At 36.3% G+C, this 24518-nt stretch overlaps 1 protein-coding gene and 1 long non-coding RNA gene across 4 annotated transcripts in view; both read right to left on the bottom strand.

The window, feature by feature from the left end:
- LOC117705391 (gamma-crystallin D) overlaps positions 1 to 24518 on the bottom strand; it is a 763352-nt gene that overhangs the window by 647212 nt on the left and 91622 nt on the right. The window lies entirely within an intron of this gene.
- LOC143441806 (uncharacterized) overlaps positions 14843 to 24518 on the bottom strand; it is a 37295-nt gene continuing 27619 nt past the window's right edge. For 2 of the 3 annotated variants that reach the window (XR_013109494.1, XR_013109495.1), the window contains one exon: positions 22686 to 23248. This is a non-coding gene — a long non-coding RNA (uncharacterized LOC143441806). Of the gene's footprint in view, positions 15974 to 22685; positions 23249 to 24518 lie in introns of those variants that run through there. The other variant, XR_013109496.1, reaches the window with a different exon arrangement.

Below are 24518 nucleotides of genomic sequence, written 5' to 3'. Positions count from 1 at the left end.
GACTGATGAGATTTAGTACTTTTTTTTTATATGTTTTCTGGTCATTTCTATATACTTTTTTGATAAAAGGTCTAGTTTTATTAACCATTCGAATTAACTAATTAATTGATTAATTTTGCTGTTGAGATTTTGGAATTACATGTGTATCCTGAACATTGAGGTTTTTATAACTACTTTCTCTAGTTCTCTGGCTTGTCTCCATTATTTTCAGTATTTCTTGGCCTGTGCAATGTTTAATTTGATACTATTCCATTTGTCTAAGTTTGATTCTTCTTCCTGTGTTTTTGGACCTCTGTCCAAAAACTGTTTCTCCATTTCACTGGTGTCTTGGATAAATGCCTGTATGTTTTAATCTACTAGTTTTATTGTTTTGAACCTTGCCTGTAGGTTTCTAATTCATTTTAACTTGATATCTCTAAATTGTAGGTAATAGGGATCTAGCTTAATTCTTTTGTATGTCTAGACTCAACATTTTTGTAAAAAATCTAAGAAAATTTGTATTAGCATCTTAAAATCTTTGTTATAACTTATCAATGAACACAGCTAGTTCTGAGTTTATTTTTGATGGGGGATACATAATTTTAAAATATTTTTGAGATTATAGCATAATTACACCATTTCTCCCTTTCCTTCCCTTCTTCCTAATACTACCATATATCCCTCCTTGCCTTTTTCCAATTCATAGACTCTTTTTAAATTAGTCATTATATATATACACATATATGCATTGCTATATGTATATATATGCATATATATATATATCCCCAAAACATGAGCATAATCTGATCAGTCTGGGTAATGTTACTTTGTTACATTTATATGAATCTTTTCAAGGCTGGATATTTGTGTAAAAATATGTGTTTATTTGTGTGTCTGTGTGGATATGTACACATGAGTACAGTTTTCCATGAGTAAGAAACACATATCCCTTGGAATTATCATTGCAGGTGAATGTTATAGTTGATGTGGGATCTTGGAATCAAAAGATTCTTCTGAAATAATAGTGCATGCACTTAACCTCAGAGCATATCTCCAGCCCCTGATGGGGAACATTTTTATTGATTTAATTTAATTATATGTTATTGAGGTTCTAATATTCTTGACCTGAAATAGGATACTTACTTTGTGGTTAGGTGTTGGAGAAGCAAGAAGAAACATAGGTCTCATTCATTCTGCTGGACAAACCAAGAACTTCAGCAACATTGACAGAAGGCACAATAAAAAGATGCTGGTGACCTGTGCTAGTAAGTAAAATCTATAGTCCTAAATTATAAAAAAAAAAAAAAAAAAGACCAATGAAACCCTGTGTTTTGGCTGTTCCCACCCAAAGTAAAGTATGCATAGTGGATAGAGTCACTGCTGTATGAATCAGGGGGAGAGTGATAGAAGCAAGCAATGACTCAAATGGCACCAACTCTCTTTTCTAAGATTTTATAGGTTCTTTTTAATAAATACCATTCCACTTGTATGATTTTGGAGCAGATACAGAAACTTAAAATGTTTGTTTCTATGACAGTTTGGTTTTAATTATCAACGATACAATCTTGGATCACATGGGAAGGAAGTCTCAATGAGGAATTTATAGATTAGGTTTGCATGTGAGGGACTTTCTTACTTGGATTAACTGAGGTGGCAAGATACACCCAGCAGCACTTTTGATGGACTTAGCTTTAGAGTAGATGAAGAAGAAAAAGTAAGTTGAGGTCTTTCTTACTGACATTAATTCACTGTATTTTAAGTGTGGTGTTTTGAATAAGAATGGCACCCTTAGACTCAAATATTAAAAACTTGGTCCCTGATTGGTAGAACTGTTGGGGAAGGTGTGTCACTAGGGCTGGGCTTTGAGTTTCAAGAGCCCATGCCATTCTCAGTACCTGAAAAATTATATGTGATCTCAAAAATTTATGAGACATGGAGAATAAGTTCTCTCTCTCTCTCTCTCTCTCTCTCTCTGCCTCTCTCTGTCTTTTTCTCTCTCTGTGTGTGTGTCTGTCTGTCTGTGTCTCTGTCTGTCTCTGTCTTTCTCTGTGTGTGTGTCTGTCTCTGTCTCTGTCTCTGTCTCTGTCTCTGTCTCTCTTTCTCTGTCTCTCTGTCTCTCTGTCTCTCTCTCTCTCTCTCTCTCTCTCTCTCTCTCTCTCTCTCTCTCTCTCTGTGTGTGTGTGTGTGATAAATTTGTCTAATACCTATGGATTAGAGATAATTTCTCAGGTATTGTCCCACCACCTTTTCTGTCTATTTTCTGACATATTTCCTTCCATAAAGGTCATGGACTCTACTAACCTCTGGAACCGTAAGTCCCAAATTAAATGCTTTCATTTATAAGTTGACTTGGTCATATTGTTTTGTCATAGCAATAGAAAAATTGCTAAGACATTGAGCTTTAGTGTGAAAATACTGTGGTTAGCTGTTTCAAGTTCTTGCCACAAGTTCTTGCAGTGATGGACCATAACCTGGAATTGTGAGTCAAATAAGTCTTTTCTCTATTATATTGCTTTTGTAGGAGTATTTTGTTGTAGCAACAGGAAACAAAGCTAGGATAGTTTCTTCAGTTTTATTCTGGTTTAGATGGCACAAATTAACATGCTAACATGGTTTGGGTCAAGAAGAGACCTTCCTCAGGCTTTCAGATTTCCACCTTCTCCTTGTCTCCTCAAATGGCAGTAAAGACTGATGGTTCTATCATTTAGCTTTATGAGGGCATTAGTACCATACCCAAGAACTCCATGCTGTTATTATTTTACTAACAGTAAAATCTATAAATAACCTATAAAAATCATTAAAACCTCACATCTGTAAAAAAGTTCATAAAATATGGAATTTAAGGGTCACATATACTAATGAAGAGACAAACAATGATAATAAAATGGTAACATGCCTCCTGCTTGTTTATGATTAATCATGCTGCAAGTGTTTCACAGACATTTTCTCTACTTTTGATTATGAGAAGAAATGTAGGTATTATTACCTCTGAGGTACAAATGGGAAGCTGCAAGAATTTACATGTCAGATACATTAGTATTTTACAAAGCTTTCTTTTCTTTGATGAATTACTTCCAGTCCTATGTATTACTTATCAGTTCCTCATTTATATACATCATAAGTATCACCATCATACTATATGTTCTGACAATGACCAATTATTGTACATTACTATGTGGAGTCAGTCTGATACTCCAAAATATTCTACAGTGGTTGTTTTGTAATGTTCATGGCCACATGGCCTCTGCAATGGGAAAACTCTATGTGCACTGAATGAGATGCAATGATATCCATTTATATAACTGACATCTTGTAGCAAGATACTTATTCTGCTACATTGTATTCACAGTGGAGCTTGGTGATTAGGCAGGCAGTAGAAGAGGGGGTGTAGCTGGGAGAGAAAGAAAGGAAGGGGAGGGGAGAAAAAGAGGACGGGGAGGAGAGAAAAAGAGGAAGGGGAGGAGTAGAAGGAGGCTATCAGCCATGGAGAACCACGGATGGGTCGAAAGTTGTCCTGGGTAGCAACTTCTATCAAAAGGTTAGATATTAGGTAACAACTCTAATTGTGTGGGCATCTTATTGATTGAGCATTTCTAAATATATAAATCCTTTAGATAATCATTAAGCTTTAAGAGTCTCATTTTTACCGGGTACTGCAAGGATGGCAGATATTGTCTGGGGTTCAGTCAAGCGTTGTGGATGCAGCATGGGGGATTGGCAGAGCCATCCCCCACACTGGCATCTTGTGAGTGCCAGAGCCTGCACACCTAGCTAGCCAGAGCCCTGATCGTAGTTGAGGAGCAGCAGAAACATGGTGGCTGCCAAGGAACAAACAGGACCGGGTGCCGTTTTCTAAATATCATCCCTACAACATCTAGAGAGAGAGAAAACCTGGTAAGATCATTTTTGATTTTGGCTTCCACTTGCCAAATGTTCTTGAACTTATCCAAGCTGAGGTTCAACTCTGACTTTCTAAATAAGAAATCTTTCAGACTGACTTTGACATCAACCTTTTATCCTTTCTACAAAGACTATTCTACTACCTAATATTTGCTACAGGTAAGGACATAATTCTAAGTTACTTACTTTTAGCCAATGCAAATAAGAATATTTTAAATTAATATTATTATATTTCTAAATTATGAGTTTTATGATAAACTACTAAGAGATTGCCTAAAATTCTGTTAAAATGGTCACTGTATTTGGACCACAAAGATGTTAGTTTTTTGTTTGTTTTTTGTTTGTTTGCCATAATAGCTGGTCTTACCTTACAACTTGTAGAAACAGACTAGAATTGCAAATAACTTATTTTGATGTCATTGAAAATGTCATGCTTTTCAAAACTAAGCAATAAATTCCCTATCAGCTTAAATGTACTTTTTATTCAAGATATTCGTAGTTCTTGAATTAGGTGTAGGGTTAAACATTCAAAGAATTCTGCTCCTGTTATGTTAGAGTATTTGTACCACAAATAATCAGATCTTCCTTGTTCTCAAAACCTCTCTAGGAGTTTGATGAGGTGAAGGTGGAGGGCATTCATACCACAAATAATCAGGCATTCCTTTTTCCTTGATTAGGTAGAGATGTTTGTGTAATTTAGTCCTATTTTTAACAATACTGTTTTTCTAATTTTTAATACTTCCAACACTGTAGTTAGAAAAATTAAGCCTGTTTCAAGAAAAGATTTTAAAAATTACTAACATTCTAGTTATGTGAGATTGAAATTCAATAGAAAATTTAAAAAAAAAAAAAGTTTTAAAGCATATGTTGCCACATTCACACTGCGATATACATTTACCACTGTGGCAGAGGCCATTATAAAGCTTTCAAAATCACTCAATTACCAAGTAGAGTTTTATAAGCAAACTTTCATGGCCAACTCTTTTGTGTGATTGTTGCCTACAGAGCACCCTTGTGTATGTGACTTTAAAGCGAGCATACTTTCTCTTCTTCTCATCTGAAACAACCACATCCCACTTTATAGACTCTAGGCACATGTTTTATGATTTTTCTTGTGGACATACAAGCAAGACTTATTTGTCTATATACTTGTTAAAATTTCATTATGACAGTGTTTTTGAATTTCATGTCATAGCATAATTCTTTTGTTAAAAATAAATAATTTTGGTCAGTGTCAGTATTTCTCAGTTTTTTGATAAGCAGCAAATGGCATAAATATATATGAAGAAGCTTCATTTTTGCAGCAGATAGGAGCTATTATAAAGAAGTACAACTGGTAAAATTGAAGAGAATAAGTAAACATGGGGTGCCTAGCTCCAAATGGGATATCTATAACAGAATCCCTTTACATGAGTCTCAGGGGACATCATAAGAAAGGCTGCAGGGAGATTGTAAGTGCCAGGGAACCAAGACATTGTAGCCAGTTAGGTGTCTTCTGCAAACGGCAGGATGCAGTGCCCATGATCTCTCCTATTTAATGGTTGCCTGCATAAGACCTGTAGAGGAAACATGGAAAGGTGAAAGTTTGCAAGGTCTCATGTGTAGACAAAGAGCTATGGGTAATCTGTGGCTGCTGAGGAAAGGAGAATCAATTTTCCTGAGTAACGAGCTCCCTAATAGGTTGCCCAAACTTGGGTTAGCTTACACCCATGTACACATAGATAACACTAATTGTATTCCGTGTGTGTGTGTAATGATATAATATATTCTAATATATATGTATGCACACACACACACATACTAAAAGAAGAGGTTATACATTTTGGAAGATGCTGTGTGTAGAAAGACTTAAGAATAGTTTGGATGAGAGAGGGAGTTGTGATAATCATAAAGATGTGGTGTATTTAGGCATGAAATTCTCAACAAAAAGTAAAATAAAGCTGAAAAACACAAAACACAGAAGAGTAAATATGGGGCAACAAAGTTAGGATCTGGTTCTCTCTAGTCTTCCTTTATGAGCCCCTTAAACTGTTAGGTATGTTAGGCCATCCCTTATTTCCTTTTCTTACTCAACATATTCATATAAGGAACATATAAGCTAGTCATAATCATATAATGGAAAGGGAGTTTAGAGATAACAGCCAAAGGGACATTGTCCTTATAAGACAATTCAGGTAACATGGCACAAGATAATTTATTTTCTCAGTTCAAACTCAGATAAGTACTTACTATGTACCCAAAAGATTATGCAATTATGAAATCATGAATTTTCCTAGTTGTTTTTAGTTGTGATATAATATTGGGTATAATATTCTGTTCAAATAAAAACAATTGCTTCTTCTTATACATACATACACACACACACATGCATGTACACACACATGCATGCACACACACTATATATGTTCATGTTAATATATTCTGGATTCACAGAGTGAATGTTATGATTTCAAGCAGTAGAGCAGACCATTGACATTATGTGAACAGATACATGTGATTTTCAGTCTATATTTGACAGTGTAGTTATTCATGGAGCAGTGTAGTAGAGCAGACACCTTCAAAGATTCTGGTTAGTTAATAGAAACCGCCATCACAAAACTGAAACACAAATATTTTCCCAACATAGGTAACAAAAATATAGGACAATGATCTACCATTTCATTGTCTTTTATATTAAATGGCAACTCATTTAAAATACAAATCTGTGCAGCTCTTACATATATATCCTATTGGGAAAATATTTCAAAGAAATGACTTTTTGAAAAAAATAGATATATATTGCCTAGTCCTTCTTCTCTATAACAATACTAGAAGCTATGTTTGGAGCTGAAGGACTCCAACTTAACTTTCATAACAGAGTTGAGGCAGATGTTTTTCTTTGGTAGGTTTATCTTTGATAGCATTTCTTTGGCTTGCAGTTTTGTGAGGACAAACATTTTGTTAAGATGGGTTCCTAGATGTGTTTATGTGCACGAACTCTTAGGTATATAAGATATGCACTGGCTATACTGTGTTACTTACACATAACCCAGAGTATTTTCTTCCACCTGCATGCCTCTTCAGATATGTTTTTAAAGGGGTGCTATAAATACTGACTTCTGCATACACTTACTGAGAGTAAATGCTGTGTTTTCTCATCAGTGTGCTTTCTATATTGTCTGGCACGAGGAAACTCTTCATAGTTGACAAATAAGTGGATTATGGTCATCCACACATTGTAAGATGTTCCAGAGAGACTGTGGCTGTTGCTGTGGCAATTCTAACAACAGAATTCAAGTATTAGAAAGTAATCATTCTTAATTTAAAAGCTGGTAATAAAGCAGCAATGTTTCAGCTAATGCATATTTCCAGAAACAAAGTTACATCTTATGTTTAATTGGAAAGGCATAAAAATTATAATAAAACCAGAAGCTAACGAGAAGCTAACGAACTTATAACTACATAATTATAATATATTTGCTATTGATTAGTAAGAGATTTCCCTTAAGTGAAACATTTGATGTCTCTAGAATATAGATTACCAAAGCATGCAAAATTGGTGTAAGAGTTTTGTTTCTTTTTCCTTTTTCTTTCTAAAAGACAAGCTTCTTGTCTTAGGGAGTGAAGAATTCCCCTGCCCTTGGAGGGCATTGCTTATTTCTCTTGTCTGCTAGCAAGTTGCTATTCACTGAAAACTGTGCAGGGAGCATACACTAGCAAATTCATGATCTTTGAGCACATTTGACTTAAAAAATTAAACTTTACCAAAATAGTAAAACTTTAAAATTTCCCCAAGTCACCTATATTTACATAAAATTAATATTATTTGTGATGTCTTAGTAATGTTGTTAAGTGTTTGTTCCATATTATTTACTATGTGAAATTTTTCTAAGAAGAGTCATGAATCTGATACATCCACTGAAGGCATCTAACAAGACAATGAACCCTCCAATAAAGTCAGTCAGGTAATTTAAGTATGAATTTACATATTGGATCTTATTTCCCTCCTTTAAATCAAAATAGTTGCAGAATACTAGCAGGCAAGTGTGTGATACTACTGTTCTGGTTTTGCCATTGCTACCATGACAACGGTTAGCAACTTAAGTCTTTGTAGAATTGCTAACAATTCTCAGGAGGGTTAAGCAGTTATCATGAAAACTCCCGGAGAAATCTTGTGGAGGAGTTTCCGAACCATATTCATGTAGAACTTAGGGATTAAAATCAAGCCTGCTAGGCTGAAAGAAAATAGAAGAAAGAAAAAAGAAAGGTAGAAAGAAAGAAAGAAAGAAAGAAAGAAAGAAAGAAAGAAAGAAAGAAAGAAAGAAGGAAGGAAGGAAGGAAGGAAGGAAGGAAGAAGGAAGGAAGGAAGGAAGGAAGGAAGGAAGGAAGGAAGGAAAGAAAGAAAGAAAGAAAGAAAGAAAGAAAGAAAGAAAGAAGGAAAAAGAACAGGCTTTACTGGGTCAACATACAGCATTGTATTTCAGGTGATGGAGGGTTTTACATAGAGTTCGATTAGAAGATGGCCTTTGCTCATTCTTGCCTACCCATGTGGCAAAGTAAAGACTTATGCAAGTCTTTAGTTCCAAACTTTCTCAGATAAAATTTTAAGAGATTAAAAAAAAGAACATAAAGTTAATGTGTAGAGAGAGTTATGATAGCTTATATATACCATGTTAGTGCTGGAAACCAAACCTTGGTCCTTTGAAGAGCACCAAGTTTTCCTAAATCCATCTTCCCAGTCCCAGTGAATCTCTTTTAATAGATTACTTAATGCAAATAATCTCTAATATATTCACTTTTAAAATTTATTTTGAAATACATAAACATATCAAAATTGCATTATACATTATAAATATGCACACTTGTTTTTATTTTACCACCAACAGTGATGTGTTTCTTCATGTTGCACAAGAATCAGATAGCAGATAGAAAGTAATATAAACATATCTTTCCAGCCCTAATTAATTTCTTCTTGTTGATTACTTCATGGCAACTAGTTAGGCTGGAAAGATGGATCAGCAGCACATCAAATAATCTTTCAGGGTTATAGGACTTCTCTGACCTAGGAAATAATCAGACTTACCTCACACACACAAAAACTTTGCACACATCATTGTGGAAGTTAGTAATCCATCCACGAAGAATTAGAGCTATCTGAAGTGTTTTCTAAGCAGCTTCTGAGCTCATAATGTCTAAATAGAAATTATCCCAGGGACTAAACCACCAACTAAAGAGAACACATGGAGGGAACCATAGCTTCAGCCGCATACATAGCAGAGGATGGTTTTGTTGGGCATCAGTGGGAGGAGAGGCTCTTGGCACTTCAAAGGCTGTTAGGAGCTGCAGTGAGCGTGACAACATTCGCCATTATAAGTTGGTGCGGGCATCCTGTGCTCCCACAAGTAAACAACTAACTGCGCAGGTGCAAAAGTCAAAAGGGCGCCAAAGTCATTGCCCATCCCCGGGGCGTATTATGGGGTGATGAGTGAACAGCCAATCAGAAGTGAACATGCCACTCTAGGGTACATATAGCAGTGCCTTTCCCGGGCTTTGGGTCTTTTCTGCTTCTGCTGATACAAGAATAAAGCCTCGCTGTAGTAACCACCTGAACACTGCCTCACGTGTCTCTTTCGAGGGTGAAGGGGACTCAAAAAGGGGCGGGGAACAAAAGGCTTAATGCACCAGTGTAGGGGGATACCAGGGTGGGGAGTTGGGAGTGGGTGGGTGGGTGGGAGAACACCCTCATAGAAGCAGGGGGAGGGGGATTGGATAGGGGTTTTGGGGGAGAAACTGGGAAAGGAGATAACATTTGAAATGTAAATAAAATATCTAATAAAAAATGAAATTATCAGAGCATATCACATCACTCATGGAGACATTTACAGTTAGGAATTATACATTGGAGTTATCTATATGTGTCATACATAGATTAAAGAGATTTGTACATGTGAACTTCCTACACACAAAATCCCATTGTTGGAAATAGTACAATGGCATCATGAAGTTTTCTAAAGTATATTGGAAACACATAGCATATAACATAGTATTATCATGGACTGCTTTATAAAATTCTTCTAATAGCATACTGTATATTTTACTATTCAGAAATATAACCTTCTGGTATTTCCTAGTATATTAACAATGTTGTTCAGTTTCTTGGAATTAAAAGTTTAATTTAAAAGTTCAAAAACCAAAAACAAACAAACAAACAAACAAAAAACCCTGCTATTGACTGTTAGATGTTATTTCTTTTAGAGGCTTCATAAGGGAAAATTTAAATGTATTTCTTTACTGATTTCCATGTAGCATGAGTTAACTGTAATGGTCACTGTTGATCTTAGATATTTCGTTTTCATATGCTAGAAAGTGCTCAGTAATTAGAACTAGAGTACCAATTTATTCTTCCAGCCAAAGTGCTTCTGTGTAGAGGTATAGGCTTTAAAAGTGAAAAAATTTACCCAAACAAGGTCACTGTTAGTATCAACAGAGTGTATTAGTTTCAGTGTCCTGGGTTCCTGATAAACCAAGGCTAGAGGGAAGATTTATAATCAATGGCTGTTGATCTTAGCACACAGAATGGGGGAGAAAGTGGTTTTCTTTCTCAAGTTAACAAAATGCAGAGTGATGATGGCATGAAGTTCTGTATGTGATCAAGTTGAAGACTGCCCAATAGCTTTTCCATAGAATGTCAGCAAGCCAATCTCCGATCATTGAGCCAGATGTCCCGCACAGACATGACTGGAGGCCAAAGGGTCTTAAGTCGGATTCATTCCTTTGGATCATTGCATTATAATCGAAGCTCAGAAAATGATGCCTCAGAGACTGTTGCTTTCCTGCTGCTGCTGGTGATTGATGATGATGATGTTGATGATGACAATGATACTAAGAAGTCTCAACATCAAGGTCTCTCTCATCTTCCTTTGTTTCTCTTACTCTCAATGCAAGGAAAAGATTATTTCACATCATCTCATATCATCTGGCAAGATTAATTCAAAATAGGAATACAGTTGCCTTTAGCATTTGTGGTAGGTTTCCATTTGTGTATTAAAAATCAACCGATAGAGGGGAGCAATTTACTTTAGTTAATAGTTTCAGAGATTCAGTCTGTGCTTATTGGTTCCATTGATTTTGGTTCTGTCATAAGATAGAACATCACAGCAGAGGGACTATATAGCAGAGAAGGCTGGTTATGAAGGAAAGGAGATGAAAGGCTCTGGTTCCCTACCGGGAGCCTCCTGTCCCTGGAGAGGATAATGGTGGAGGGCACAGAGCAGGACTCTGGTGATGGCTTTAAAGCCTGAGGGTCTTCAGATGTTCTAGCTCTCAAACTGTACTAAAATGCTGATGATAATTTCTAAAACGTCCTAAAAACTGTCTTGCTTTTTCTGAGGGTAAAAAGCAGCTGGCTTAGGTGATTAACACCTGTAGCCTAACAGCAGTGGGTGGGGGTGGGAGGTGGGGTGGGGGTGGGGGTGGATTAAGTAACACACCTTTGTTCTACCTCAGCAGGATCTGGGCAGCTCTAACTTTCAGCCTGCTAGTCAGAAGTCACAGGGAAAAAAAAAAAAAAGGGACACTTAGAAAAGTGATTACAGCATTTATTCCTAAATTGTAAAGTTTCCTATGAAAGCTATCTAAGGGGAAAAGTAGAAAGATCCTAAGTGGGGAAAAGGAAAAATTCTAGTAAGGGAAAAATTCTTCTGAGCGGGGTTGGGGATGTGTGTGTTTGTGGATTCTATTCTCTTCTGTTTGTCCTCAGTACTTATATATCTTTCAGAATACATGATTACAGAGTTCATCACAAGTTCACACAAAAAAATCAAATTGTAAACTTAAATAGAAGTTTACAACAGAGAATATTTACATGCATATCCAATAGGAGTAATTATCTGGCTAAACATCCAATCACCTGTCACAGCTCCACAGGTTCACTGAAGGTTTAAAATCATAACTAAGTTATTAGTGAAGTTTTGTATAGATAAACACAGTAAATCTTTTATCTTCTGTCTTAGCACCTATAATAAATCTTTACTTCCCTTTTTATTACCTTTGGTTAGTCGTGTTACAACCTCTTGGAATGTGCTCTGAGTAGGAGAAAGTCTGATTACTATCTAAGAGCAATTAACTGGTGACAGAGTTCTCATTGCAATTTTGACTATCAGAAAGGGATATAATAGCAGTCCCATTACAAAAAGATCTTAATAATCATTGACATAATTTTAGGAGTTCTTATAGAATCATCATTAAGACTTAAGAAGTCATCTATTTGTCTATATAGCATCACTACAAGACAGTGCATCTTCATGGATCTGCACAGATCTGCTCCAAAGAGATGTTCTATTACTTAGTGGTTGTTACATATGTTTAATAATAACAGGAAAAGCATATTAATAGCAGGAATCTTTCCTAGAATGAAGTCCCGTACAGCCTTGCTGAGGAAGAACAAACCTGTTGCAGATTATATAATAATCTGATTATATAATAATCTGATTATATAATAATCTGATTATATAATAATCTGAGGCAGGCCATCTCAGGAAGAGCACCTGCTAGTTTCTAGCTTGTCCCAATATGGCTTCTGACAGTTCCCATTATCCTTGTTACAGGCATGCTTCCACGAATCCATTTTTCTTTCAATATGATGGTTCCACTTCCTAAAGATTGCATCACCTTCCAAATGTACCACCAGCTGTGTCTATACTAGCCCTTGAACACACAAGCATATAGAGGACAATATCCAAACCATAACATTGTTTTTACTGATATGCCATTAACCAGAGAAGAATGCCCATAGAATGGTAAGAAACACTGATGTGTGTTAATACACCTGGACAGAATTCTTGCCATACAATGTTCTTTATTTTTGTCCCAAAGAAAATAATTTTCATCCATTGCTTGTTCTGTGGAGCCACTGAATATTTACTGTTCCTCTCTGAGCCCATTACAAACCTTTAAAAAGCACTTAATAAACTTGTAAGATATTTTTGTTCTCTTTTGTTAATAGAAAGAAAAGGTATACAAGTTTCTGAATCCTGTTGGAATAGTCATTATCCTAAATGATTATCTGCGAGTCCAAGAAACTTGCTGCCTTTGCTCTGTTAACTGTCTGTTAGTTTTCCATCACCATGACAAAATACTGAGCATAATTAACAACATGGAAGGCTTATTTTGGCCTATTTCTATTTCATGGTCAGTTATCTCATTGCTTTTGGGTCTATGGCAGGGTAGTTTATCAATGAAGAAACATGAAGACATGAGGTAGCAGAAGTCTGATCAGTTTATGGTAGCCAGAAACAAGATTTAAAAAAAAAATGTAGGGGGTCAGTGAACTCATAACTCTTGTATGAGCTTGTGTCCTTCTACTAGGCCTCGCTTCTTAGAGGGTGCCTCATCTTTCACTATCACTTAAATGAGGATGAGGCCTGTAACATGAGGGAATTTAGGGGACAGTGCCAATAAAAAACAATAGCAATATATTTCTTGTTTGTTCCTGTGAATCTTCCCTTCTGTGTAGGGGGCAGATCTCATTGATCTTGTATGAAACAATGTATTAAATGTAAATTACAAATACTAAACTACAAAGTATTAAACCAAGTAATGCAGAAGAAACAAAAACACATAAAATAACTTTTTTCATGAGTATAAATATACCCATGAAATACACATATAAGGGTATAGGAAAGTTTGTAGCAAAAGAGTAATCAGGTTAATTTAAAACATATTTAACAAATGCTCTATCATCAAAACCGAGGATTTAATGTTTTCTATTCAAACCTAAATCAAATTGCATGTAAGTAGGGCAATTTCAGAAGTAATTACTATATAGAAAGAAGTCGTTCCTATTATCTCAAAGAAATGGCTTTTACATGTATATCTAATTATAAAGCCAAGGATAAGGAAATAAACACAGAAATGAGAGCATAAGGAAAGCAGATAAAGGCCAAAACTTTGGTAAAATTGACTTAACAGTCTGCACTTTGGAATCATAGGTGGATTTTGACACAAGGTGTCTGGAAGTATCCTGGTTGGGAGTATGTGGTTAAAATGTGCCTGGAGAGGGCCTCCAAGCATGGATTTTCTCGGCAATCTGAGTAGAAACTCCAGTGTTGGCTAAGAATTGTGTAAACTACTCTTGTTGTAAAACTTATTATATGGCTGAGTTGTTAAGGCATATACAGGAAAGAAGATTTATGCTGGCTAGAAATGCTCTCCACACTCAGCAGACTCAGGGTTTTATTGAGTAGAATTAGAAAAGCATTTTTAGCTGGGCAGTGGTGGCACATGCCTTTAATCCCAGCACTTGGGAGGCAGAGGCAGGCCGATTTCTGAGTTCGAATCCAGCCTGGTCTACAGAGTGAGTTCTAGGACAGCCAGGGCTACACAGAGAAACCCTGTCTCAAAAAAAAAACAAAACAAAACAAAACAAAAAAGCATTTTTAACCAGCTAAAGAACAAGCATGGGCTGGACCTAGGACTCACACATATATGTAGCTGATGTGCATTTTGATGTTCATGCTGGTTCCCCAACAACTAGAGCAGGGGCTGTCCCTGACTCTGTTGCCTGCCTGTGGATCCCATTCCCCTAACTGGGCTGCTTTGTCTGGCTTCAATGGGAGAGGATATACTGAGTCCTGACTTGATGTGTGAGGGAGGGGTGATACTGAAGGAAGAAGCTCCCCTTTCTTAGAAGAAAGAGGAACAGGGGATAGAGGAAGGAGTGGTGAGGTGGGGGAACCTGGAGGAGAGGGGGACCATGATCAGCATGTTAAGTGATAAATAAATAAAGAATAAAGGAAGGAGGAAGGAAGGAAAGAAAGAAAGAAGAAAGAAAGAAAGAAAGAAAGAAAGAAAGAAAGAAAGAAAGAGAGAAAGAAAGAAAGAAAAAGAGAAAGAGAGAGATAAGGAAAAAAAGAAAGGAAGGAAGGAGGAAAGGAAGAAATGCACAGTTAATGTTCTTTCTAAACAGTTAATGTGCTATTGACTGTTATGAAAGCGTGTTCCTTAACTGAGACTTGCTGATTGACTGGAACTGTGGGCATACTTATTGAAAAGAGCCTGTTTTTAACTAGCCAGGAGCTGGTGCTGTTGTGTTGGTTTGTAAAACCTTAAGGCTATATAATCTTAGAGAAGAGCCAGCTCACCTAAGTATTAGGTGTTTGCTCTATTCATATGAAATTATGTACAAGCTTACTAAGTTTCTAACTTAGTTCAAAATATTGTGACTAGTGGTGGTTAGAACATTGTGCTTGTTACTGCTGGCGACCAGCCCTAGCAAGGTTCTGGAACCTGAGGACAGAAGTGTGATGTCAAGGAAAGTGAGACACTGACCATCTGCTGATGATTAAGCAAGTGGCCCTAAAAACTCGAGCCATCTTTGTTTATTGTTTTATCACAAGCTGGCTCAGCTGAGCAGTGACATCAATGGTTATTTTATTTAAAGAATTCATAGCATCATTATTATGAAAATCTCATCTTTGTAAAAGCCCCCAATAGTTTCCCTTCCTCCTTCCCTCCTCCCCCTGGGTCAATCACCCGCAACTGTGTTTTGCACTACAAAGCACTATTTCAGCAAGTCAAAATTAATGTTTACCCAGGCATGTCCTATGGATGTGAGCACATACCCAGCTGACAACAAATGCTAGTATACAATTATGTGGGGTAAGAGACAGATTAACCGTTTGCAGGTATAAGCCCAGTCATTAAATAGTACACCTCTGTCATAATACTTTTTAAAATTCCAGAGACATGTTCACTTACCAAGCAACCTTTCCTGATATGCACCTATTAATTTCTGATACCATCTTTCCAAAGAACCAATTTTAAAGTCTCTATTGATTAGACAGAACTTTCCCACCATTTAAGTATCTCTTGTTAAATATCTTCCTCAGAACAGTTGTGCAAGCAGTACCCACTGCTCTCCATAACTGCCACGGGTTTGCTTACTTGGTGTGACTGTTGCTGTCCCAAATCCATGTCCCAAAATACCCAGGATTAATGGTCATGTCTGGAGGATTGATATAGGCAGAGAGAGGAGGGGAGGGATTTACTTCTCAAAGCATATTGATAAAAACAGAATCATCCACAGGGCTTTCAGTCTGCATGATCCCAGCTTTGCCTGTGAACAACAAAGTGGAATTAATTATCTCTGTGAGTATAAACAGCAAACCGAAAGCAAGGAATGCTTGTAGCACACAAGATCTACGTAATAAGCATAGAGGCCACCAAAATTCACCACAGGTCCTTGCAAAGTGGGAAGGGATCTCCAGGGGACTCGTCACAGTAGAATTCCATCAGTGAAGCACTTATATGCTGGTCCCTGCCGATGCCGCCTAGCCACTGCCAGTTACAGTTTTCAAGTAAGAAGAAGAAAACAGTCTTTGGTGGGAGAGTTGTCATTGAGATGTGAAGCATATCTTTGAACTTCTCCATCCTTATTTTTCGTTTATTATACCGGTATCATTTAGTAATTATGTAGTGCTGTTCACTACAGTTATTGTTGAATAACAGCAAATGATTTACTTTCTTTAAAAAAAAAATGAGTGTTCATTTGTCCACACTTCATGAGTGCAGACATTTCCATGACACGGCATCTGACTGTCTCTGGGCTACAGCAGTAACCAGCATCTTTAAGGCAGATAGCTCTTGGTTATGGTCAGACTCATTAGTTTCAGCTATTTTAGCTGGGGAATGTGTGTAATGAGAAGGGGAAGAAGAGATGGTTTAACCTAAACTTTATTTTTTACTTTCACTTAGTGAAAGGCTTGAGGACTATATTTGAATATGTACATTGGAAAAGTATAACTTTGCTATTATGACTGTTCTTTTTCCAAATCTGCTATCTCTAAGTAATTAAAATAAAGATAAAATGAGTTAGTGGTCATTTTTTTTTTTGAGGTATGAGTTAAAATAATGCGTTACTAATAGTATTTTTTCTAATGTATCTCTGGTATTTTGTTTAGTTTGAGAGGCAGCCTCAAACAGCACATAACCACTGATTTTCTTGCTTTCATGTCCCAAGTGCTGTGATTACAAATAAGTATGATGGCAAGTGGCTCAAATTTACTTGTCTTAATCCACTGAAAAGGCTATAACTAAACACCATAGCCTAGGTTCTTATAAACAGTAAAAATGTATGGTTGACACCTTGGAGGCTGGAAGTCCAAGACAAATGCTGGAAAACTGAGACTTGGTGAGCCCTTATTTACCTATTTATGCACAGTAACTCCGAGTGTCCCTGTCCTCACTTGATAAAAGAGACAAGCAAGTCCCTTTAAATTTACTTTAGAAGGCTCTGCTTTCATGATTTAATCAAGTATCCAAATGCTTCACTCACCCAAGTTGAAGGTAGGATTGCAAAATATGAATTTTGGGTGGACATAAACACTGAAGCCACAGTACCTCCTCCTTCCCCTCCCTCAAATCACAAAGTACTTACTCAAAGATCGTTTTCAATGGCCTTCACATTTTCCTCAGAGAATAGGAAGGTAGAAAATGCAAGTAGACAGACAGGATTAAAGCCCTTCTTTGTTTAATTCAAGTCAGGTTAGCATGAATAGACTTTTCAAAAAGAGAGCTGGGTTGTGTTGACACCTTTAATCCCAACACTTCAGGGGCAGAGGTAAGTGGATCTCTGAGTTCAAGGACAGTCAAGTCTATAATCTATAAAGTGAGTCCCATGACAGTCAGAGCTACACAGAGAAACCCTGTCTTGAAAAAGCCAATGAAAGCACAGCAAGTTTTCAAAGACCTCAAAAATCAAGTTTTCATAAGAAAAAGACTTGATCAGTGTAAGAGGAGGCAGACCTTATTGAAATACATGGTTGATTATTTCAAAAAGCTTAACCATACACACTGGTAACCATACACACTGGGATCCCTCATGTAAGGTTCATAAAACTTGGTGGAGAGCCGCTGAAGAATAAAAGGACATTAGACAGATGATGAAAACAGATCTCCAATCTCTTCTCACATGATTATGAACGTCATCCAGACATACTGTTCTGATGTCAGAGTTTACAATACCATAGATGTGCTGAAGTTGATCTAGGTGCCTCTTTGGACTCCTGGTCTTGAATTACAACCTTGACCATTTGCTGCAGAAGTCCCCAAGAGTCTAAGCAAGACAGTGTTTGGCTGACATGAAAATTACCATAGTGTCACCCTTAACTGTGAGAAAACACTTTCAGTTTTGAGCCAGAAAATGAAAAAGGCTATTGATTTACAAATTTTGTTTTGGTAGAAATTGCTTTACTTTTTTAGTTGTATTTTCTTTGTTGTGAATTATGACTTAGGAAAAATGTCATTTAGGAAAAATGTCAAACACTTTAAAAACTAAAACATACAGAAAATACAACTAAGTGTTTGAGGCTGTACATTTCTGTCAAGATAAAAGCTGGTTCAATGTACAAAGGATGCTGACCACTGGATTTTCTAAGAATCATGAGGCAATCTTAGAAAACAAGGGTTACTGTCTTGATTTGTGCTGCTGGGACTTTCATTGACTTCATTGCCAGACATGAATAGCCATGTCAAATTTTTTAATATAGAATGTATCAATCTAAATGATACCACCCACAATTTGTTTTGAAAGTAAAATAGCTACAGTTAGCTTTTTGTTGTTGATTGTGGGGTTTTTGTCTGTTTGTTTGTTTGTTTTTGACTAATACAAGCAGTCTTGTTTGGAGGTTAAAATATTTTCCTAGTAATTGTTCATAACTCAGAAATATTTTTGGTGAAATTTTCAGAAAATGGAAGGTGTTTTTTCTCATAATGCTTCATCTGTTTTTATTTTTGTTTTGTTGGTTGTTTTCTTTTCCTACAGGTCTTTTACTTGTATATTAAGGTTTGCAGTTTTGTGATTTTAATGAACTGTGTGTGTGAATTGTGAATGTGTGTGGTGTGTGTGTGTCTGAGTCTGTATGTTTAGCATGTATTTTTATGCTTTTGAGAGGCTCTTTTATTTCTGTTAGTTTTGTCCAATTCTGATTTGTTTGTTTTATTTTATTATTAGTTTTAGATGTGTGTTTGTTTTCTAATGAAAGAGAAAGAATGGGTGTGTATTTGGGTGGGTAGAAACATGGGGAGGATTGGTCTGGAGAGATGGCTCAGTGGTTAAAAGCACTGGCTGCTCTTCCAGAGGTTCTGTGTTCAATTCCCAGTAACCACATGGTGGCTCACAACCATCTGTAATGGGATCTGATGCCCTCTTCTGGTGTGTTAGAAGACAGGTACAGTGTACTCACATGCATAAAATAAATAAATAAATCTTATGAAAAACAAGATGGGGAGGATCTTGGAGGATGGGGGAGGAGAAACCACAATCAGAGTATAGCATATAAAAAAAATCAGCTTTCAATTTTTAAAAATAAAAAGTTAATAAAGTGGCTTTATAAACTTGGATTATTTATGCATTTCTATCCATATGATATATTTTATATAATTTTATCCATTATGAATTGTTAAAGTCATATTGGATATGATCATTATCCATATAAAATTTAAAACTTCAAAAAGCTTTTAGCTGATGGAATCTGCCCAGTTTTTTTCCTGGTAATGGAGACTGAACCCAAGTCTTCATACATGCTAGCTGACTGCCCTATTACTGGGCTACAGCTATCAGCCAAGCCTGATTTTATAGCTGAAACTCTGGTCAATAATAATGTATAGAATGGCAGTTTATATTAGTTCAATTCAATTGAAAAAATGATGAAAAAAACTGCTCATATGAATATCTTCCAGTTTGTCTTCTGTTTTGAATAAGCACCAAAACAAACAACTACAACTACAAAATGTTTTGATCAATGCTGATATGTAATATTAGTAGTAGAAAGCTTTCTTTATATTTCTAAGTTTTTTGTGCTTTAGAACTATCTGAAAAAATATGAGTAATAGATACTTAGAGAAATAATATCTAAGTAATAGATACTTAGAGAAATGGCTCAGTGGCTACTGAGCTTCTACCCACCCTTGTCCTGCAAGACAAGGTTGTAGAGAAAGAAAAGAATGAGAGAGGGCAGTGAAATGGGAGAGGAGTCTATCTGACAGACTCTGAATCTAATCTGAAGCTTTGTCTTAGCTGTCTTTTCCAGCCTACAGATAGCTCATTACACAAGAGCTACTGGCTCTTATGGGAGGAAAGAGGCATCTAGGCCTCTGCAAGTAACAGAATTGATAGCACCTCACTTTTAATAACTCAGAAAAAACTTTTAGATTTTGCTTTTTTCACTCAAAAAGATTTTTACCACTTCACATTGTGAAAACTTTTTCTTGTTTTTGTTGATGACTGTAGTACACTTAAGACATAAAACACCAGGACTAAGTTCATTCCAGGGACTACTGTGTGTTTCCTATATCACACCAAGGAAAACATAAGTGAATTTATTTTTAACAGAGAAACAACTCTCATATTTCCTCCAACAGACTTACAGTCTGCTTTCTGAAAAGATCACAAATGGATTGAATGTAAAAATGTCACAAGAAAGGAAACACTGAAAAATAAAAGGATGCCAGCCCCTTTGAAGTGCACAGTGTACTCAGAACACTTTGGGCGCAGTGAGCCTGATGTAACATTTTCAGATTCTAATGCAATAAGGAATGTAGTAGACAACTGTAATATTTTTGTTTACTAACTATAAAAATGTCTATCTTAAGAGAAGTTTTTTTTTTTCTCTTATGTAATGTCTTCTTGAGAAGCTACCATAGGCATGGTGTGTGAAAGCTAGTGGGTACTCGGAACTGATAGAGGACAAGCAAGAAATTGTAAGAGCAAGAGATGGCCTCTTTGCTCAGAAAATGAAACTATGCACAGTACCTTAAAAGAAAAATGTCAACCTTGATGGACCCTGTAGCTGAACGCAGTGAAGCAGTTTGACCACAGGCTTTAACAGTCACCTGTGATACCGATGGGGAGTGCAGGGACCTGTTAGATGGGACCTGGTGTGAGAAAGTTAACTCACTAAGGGCTTGTTTCAGACCCTGCCTTGATCTCCTTCTGCTTCCTAGCTGACATGAGGTAAACAGACCTCCTGTACTAAATACTCCCACCATTATGTTGTACCTTGCAACCATGGGCTCAAAGCAATGGGGTATTCATGTACTGAAGTACTCATGCAAAGTGTATTGAAGTGCTAATGTAATGGAGTACTCCTGTCCTGAAGCCATGAGACAAAACAAACTTTTTCATTTATTAACTTGATTATCCCAGGGGTTTTGTTATAATCATTCAAATCTGATTGGCATATTTCTGCTCTTCTATTATTAAACTTGATCATTCAGCTGAATTGGATTAGCTTTTTCTGAACCCATGAATGTACACAATAAATGTTTGAAAAATAACAGAAGATTGTTCTCTCTCTCTCTCTCTCTCTCTTCTCCTTCTGTGTGTGTGTGTATATGTGTGTGTATGTGTGTGTGTATGTTATACTGCTTGTAAGTATATGGGACTTAAAGTCAGTAGGTTGCATATTTGGAGTGAGGTGAGGGTTACAGACATATGTATATATATGGCCATATATATATGTGTATATATACACATGACCAGAAGACCACATTGAATATTGTCCCTCAGATATTAACCTTCTTTTCTGAGACAGTGCCTCTCACTGACCTACCACTTGTCAAGTGTGAGAGGCTGCCTGCCCAGTGAGTATCTTAGGCTTTACCTTTACAGATCCACAAAATAAATAAATAAATAAATAAATAAATAAATAAATAAATAGATAGATAAATAAATAGATAAATAAATAAATAAATAAATAAAAATCTGAGATGAACCTCTTCAAGAACCCAACCCCAACACACTGTCTGGCGTCAGCAGCTTTCTCAAACTTCAGTGTGAACCTCTGTGACTTATATTTGAAAAGTCAGTAAGATGCAGATGATGCTTCTAAATTCTGTTGCCAGCTTGAAATGTAATCTTGTGTTTACATTTGAGAACTACAGTGGCTTGTGTGCCTCAGTGACTTAACCTGGGGAACCCTTCTTGGGAAGGATGTTTTCTAGTGGGGAGCCCTCTCCATGCCATTGTGGGGTTCAGTGACTTCTCCTTTCAAATGAATTTGCATTTTTAGAAAGTTTTCATCTAAAAAAATTAAAAGTGCATTTAAAAATTGCATTTTTAGGAGTCTTTGCTAGTAGGTGGGTCTTTCCTAAAGGCACCATTCCTACTGTACTAACATAAAATCTCAGGTTCTCCTTAACTGTACTTAGCTGCTTAACAACTATAGCTGCTTTCTCTGCAGTCTTCCCGTTAACAACTTCAAATTCACTCCCATTTCTTTCCTTACCAAACTTCCCATGTTTCATATCTTTCTGCTTTTCTTACTATTCTCTCTCACTGTAAACCTAGATAAGAGCAGTGAGTCATACATGACAGAACATGTCTGGATAAGAGCAATGAACCACAGCATGACAAAACATAAATGGTGAAGCAGCCATGATAAACTGTAATTGGATAAGACTGGTGGACCACACAATGACTTGAACTCTCTTCCATCAAACAAATTAGCCCATCACTTTCTAGTTAGCCTCTTCTAAGATTACATCTGGATTCTTAGCTAGAATGTAACATGAGTAACATATAGTTCAGTTCTCAATAGAGCCTGTCTTCCTCACAGAAATCTCATGAGAGAGGCCTTAATGTGACAAAATGTGGTGAGCAACTGGTTACTAAATACATCTGTCTATATCTATAGATTAGTACTGAACACAGCTTTCCCCAGAGAAGCTTCTCATTGTATTGGGTGTCAGTTAAGGTAGACACTTCAAGCTGTCCAAAATACCAAGTAGAAGCAAGTTTATAAAAGCGACAATGTCCTTTTTGCTGAGTATTTTCTCACTCTCTGGTTTTTTTTTTTTTTTTTTTTTTTTTTTTTTCATTAATTCTGCCTTCTCTTCCACAATCTTTCATGATTCTTGGCAGGGTGATATACTGTCCCACTTAGGGCTCAGCTCTCTACCATTGCTTGTTCTTGGTATCTTGGACAGCTAGAAGGCTCTGCCTTAACTGATGCCTTAACTGAAGGCTGGATTCAGTACTAATCTATAGATATAAATGTGTATTTAGAAGGCAGTTGCTCAACATTCCTCACAACATTAAAAAATAAAGCGAAAGAAGAGAAGGGGAGAGGAGAAACCAAAACAAATGCTATAAAACAAGCTTAGTTAAGGATCATTTTCAGCCTTTTGATTCCCTTACAAAAACTGTTCACACTAATGAATTTCAGACTAATATTTCAATACATTGGCATTGTGTGCTAATCAATGGCACTTCCTCTTGCTCCCCTTTCCCACTTCTGGGTGCAGACAGGTTTAATGCTGAGGATGGAGCCCTGGGTGTGATGCTCTTTTTCCTCACAGCCTTCTTTCTACAGTCACCATCATTTAGATTTCTCTGCAAGGAGAAGAGACAGAGAATAGTCACATCACACCTATAATAGCTGTTCACACAATTTGAAACTCCTTTGATACAGGTGCAACTCATGGTATGTGGGGTGGTCCTGTATGTCCACTATCCCATTTAATAGAAGTGGCTTTGACTTTCACTCCTATGAATATTCATGATCACCCACACATTTCCCAAAATGCCTCCTCTCTGGGTGCTTTCTTTGCTGAGAGCCATGATTTTAGTAAATTCATAGCATGTTCTTATTTCTGTCTTCTGTCTTCATTTATTTGGTAATGCTTTTGAGAGTAGGGACTATGAATTGCATGACATTTGTTATTAGACTGACTATAGAATGCATTATTCATTTGGTTACTTTTAAATACAAACAAGAATGATAAAAAAAAACTGCAGTAGTGTAATAGGCGCAAACTTGTTCATTCTCTCAGGCAAACTAGCTTTCTTCTCTGCCTGTATCCATTAACAGCAGCTCGTGATTACTTAACCAAAGATGTGAGGATCATACTTTTTTTTTCTATTTGGGCATTTTTGTTGTTTGGGGCTTGTAATATGATACATATTCTCTGTTTAATAAATCTTTAGCACATTATGATTAGTTTATAATTTAAACATATGAATATGTACATATTATTATGTCAAAAACAGATACTATCCTCAGGGCTTATAGTTAGAAAAATTCTGAATACAAAACAAATTCATTGAGTTTTAAACAAGAAGATTCCTTAGAAGCTTTACTTTGTTCCACACAGGTAAATAAATTGAGGTTGAGGTATATTTGAGGTAAAAATCATATCCTTGTGTGATAAGTCTAAAAAGTTTCATAAGTAAACTTAGAAGCCATGCTTTACAATTATTATTAATAAATATTTAGTTTTATATATAAATCTTCAGTTCTTATTATCATGAAAATATTTTAAAATAAAATTGCAGTCATTTATTGAAATTTCAGTGGGTGACTCTTTCATTACGTTTTCTTCATTTTCACACCACACTTTTGCTATCAGAACTATTATTTTCTGCCTATTGCAAGAGTGTTATCACAGAGCTTGTGAAGGCATAGGTAAATTAATTACAATTACTCTTAAATATTAAGTTGTACCTTGTAGGCTTATATTTTTAAAAACCTACTTTTTTATTGGATACTTTATTTATTTACATTTCAAATGTTATCCCTTTCCCAGTTTCCCCTCTGGAAACCCTCATCCCATCTTCCCTCCTTCTATGAGGGTGCTACCCCACCCACCAACTGTGGGTAGGG

Source organism: Arvicanthis niloticus, chromosome 3 (genome assembly GCF_011762505.2).
Source record: "Arvicanthis niloticus isolate mArvNil1 chromosome 3, mArvNil1.pat.X, whole genome shotgun sequence".
NCBI lineage: Eukaryota > Metazoa > Chordata > Mammalia > Rodentia > Muridae > Arvicanthis > Arvicanthis niloticus.
Note: the sequence above shows the minus strand (reverse complement) of the source record. Positions and strands in the feature narration are given on the sequence as shown.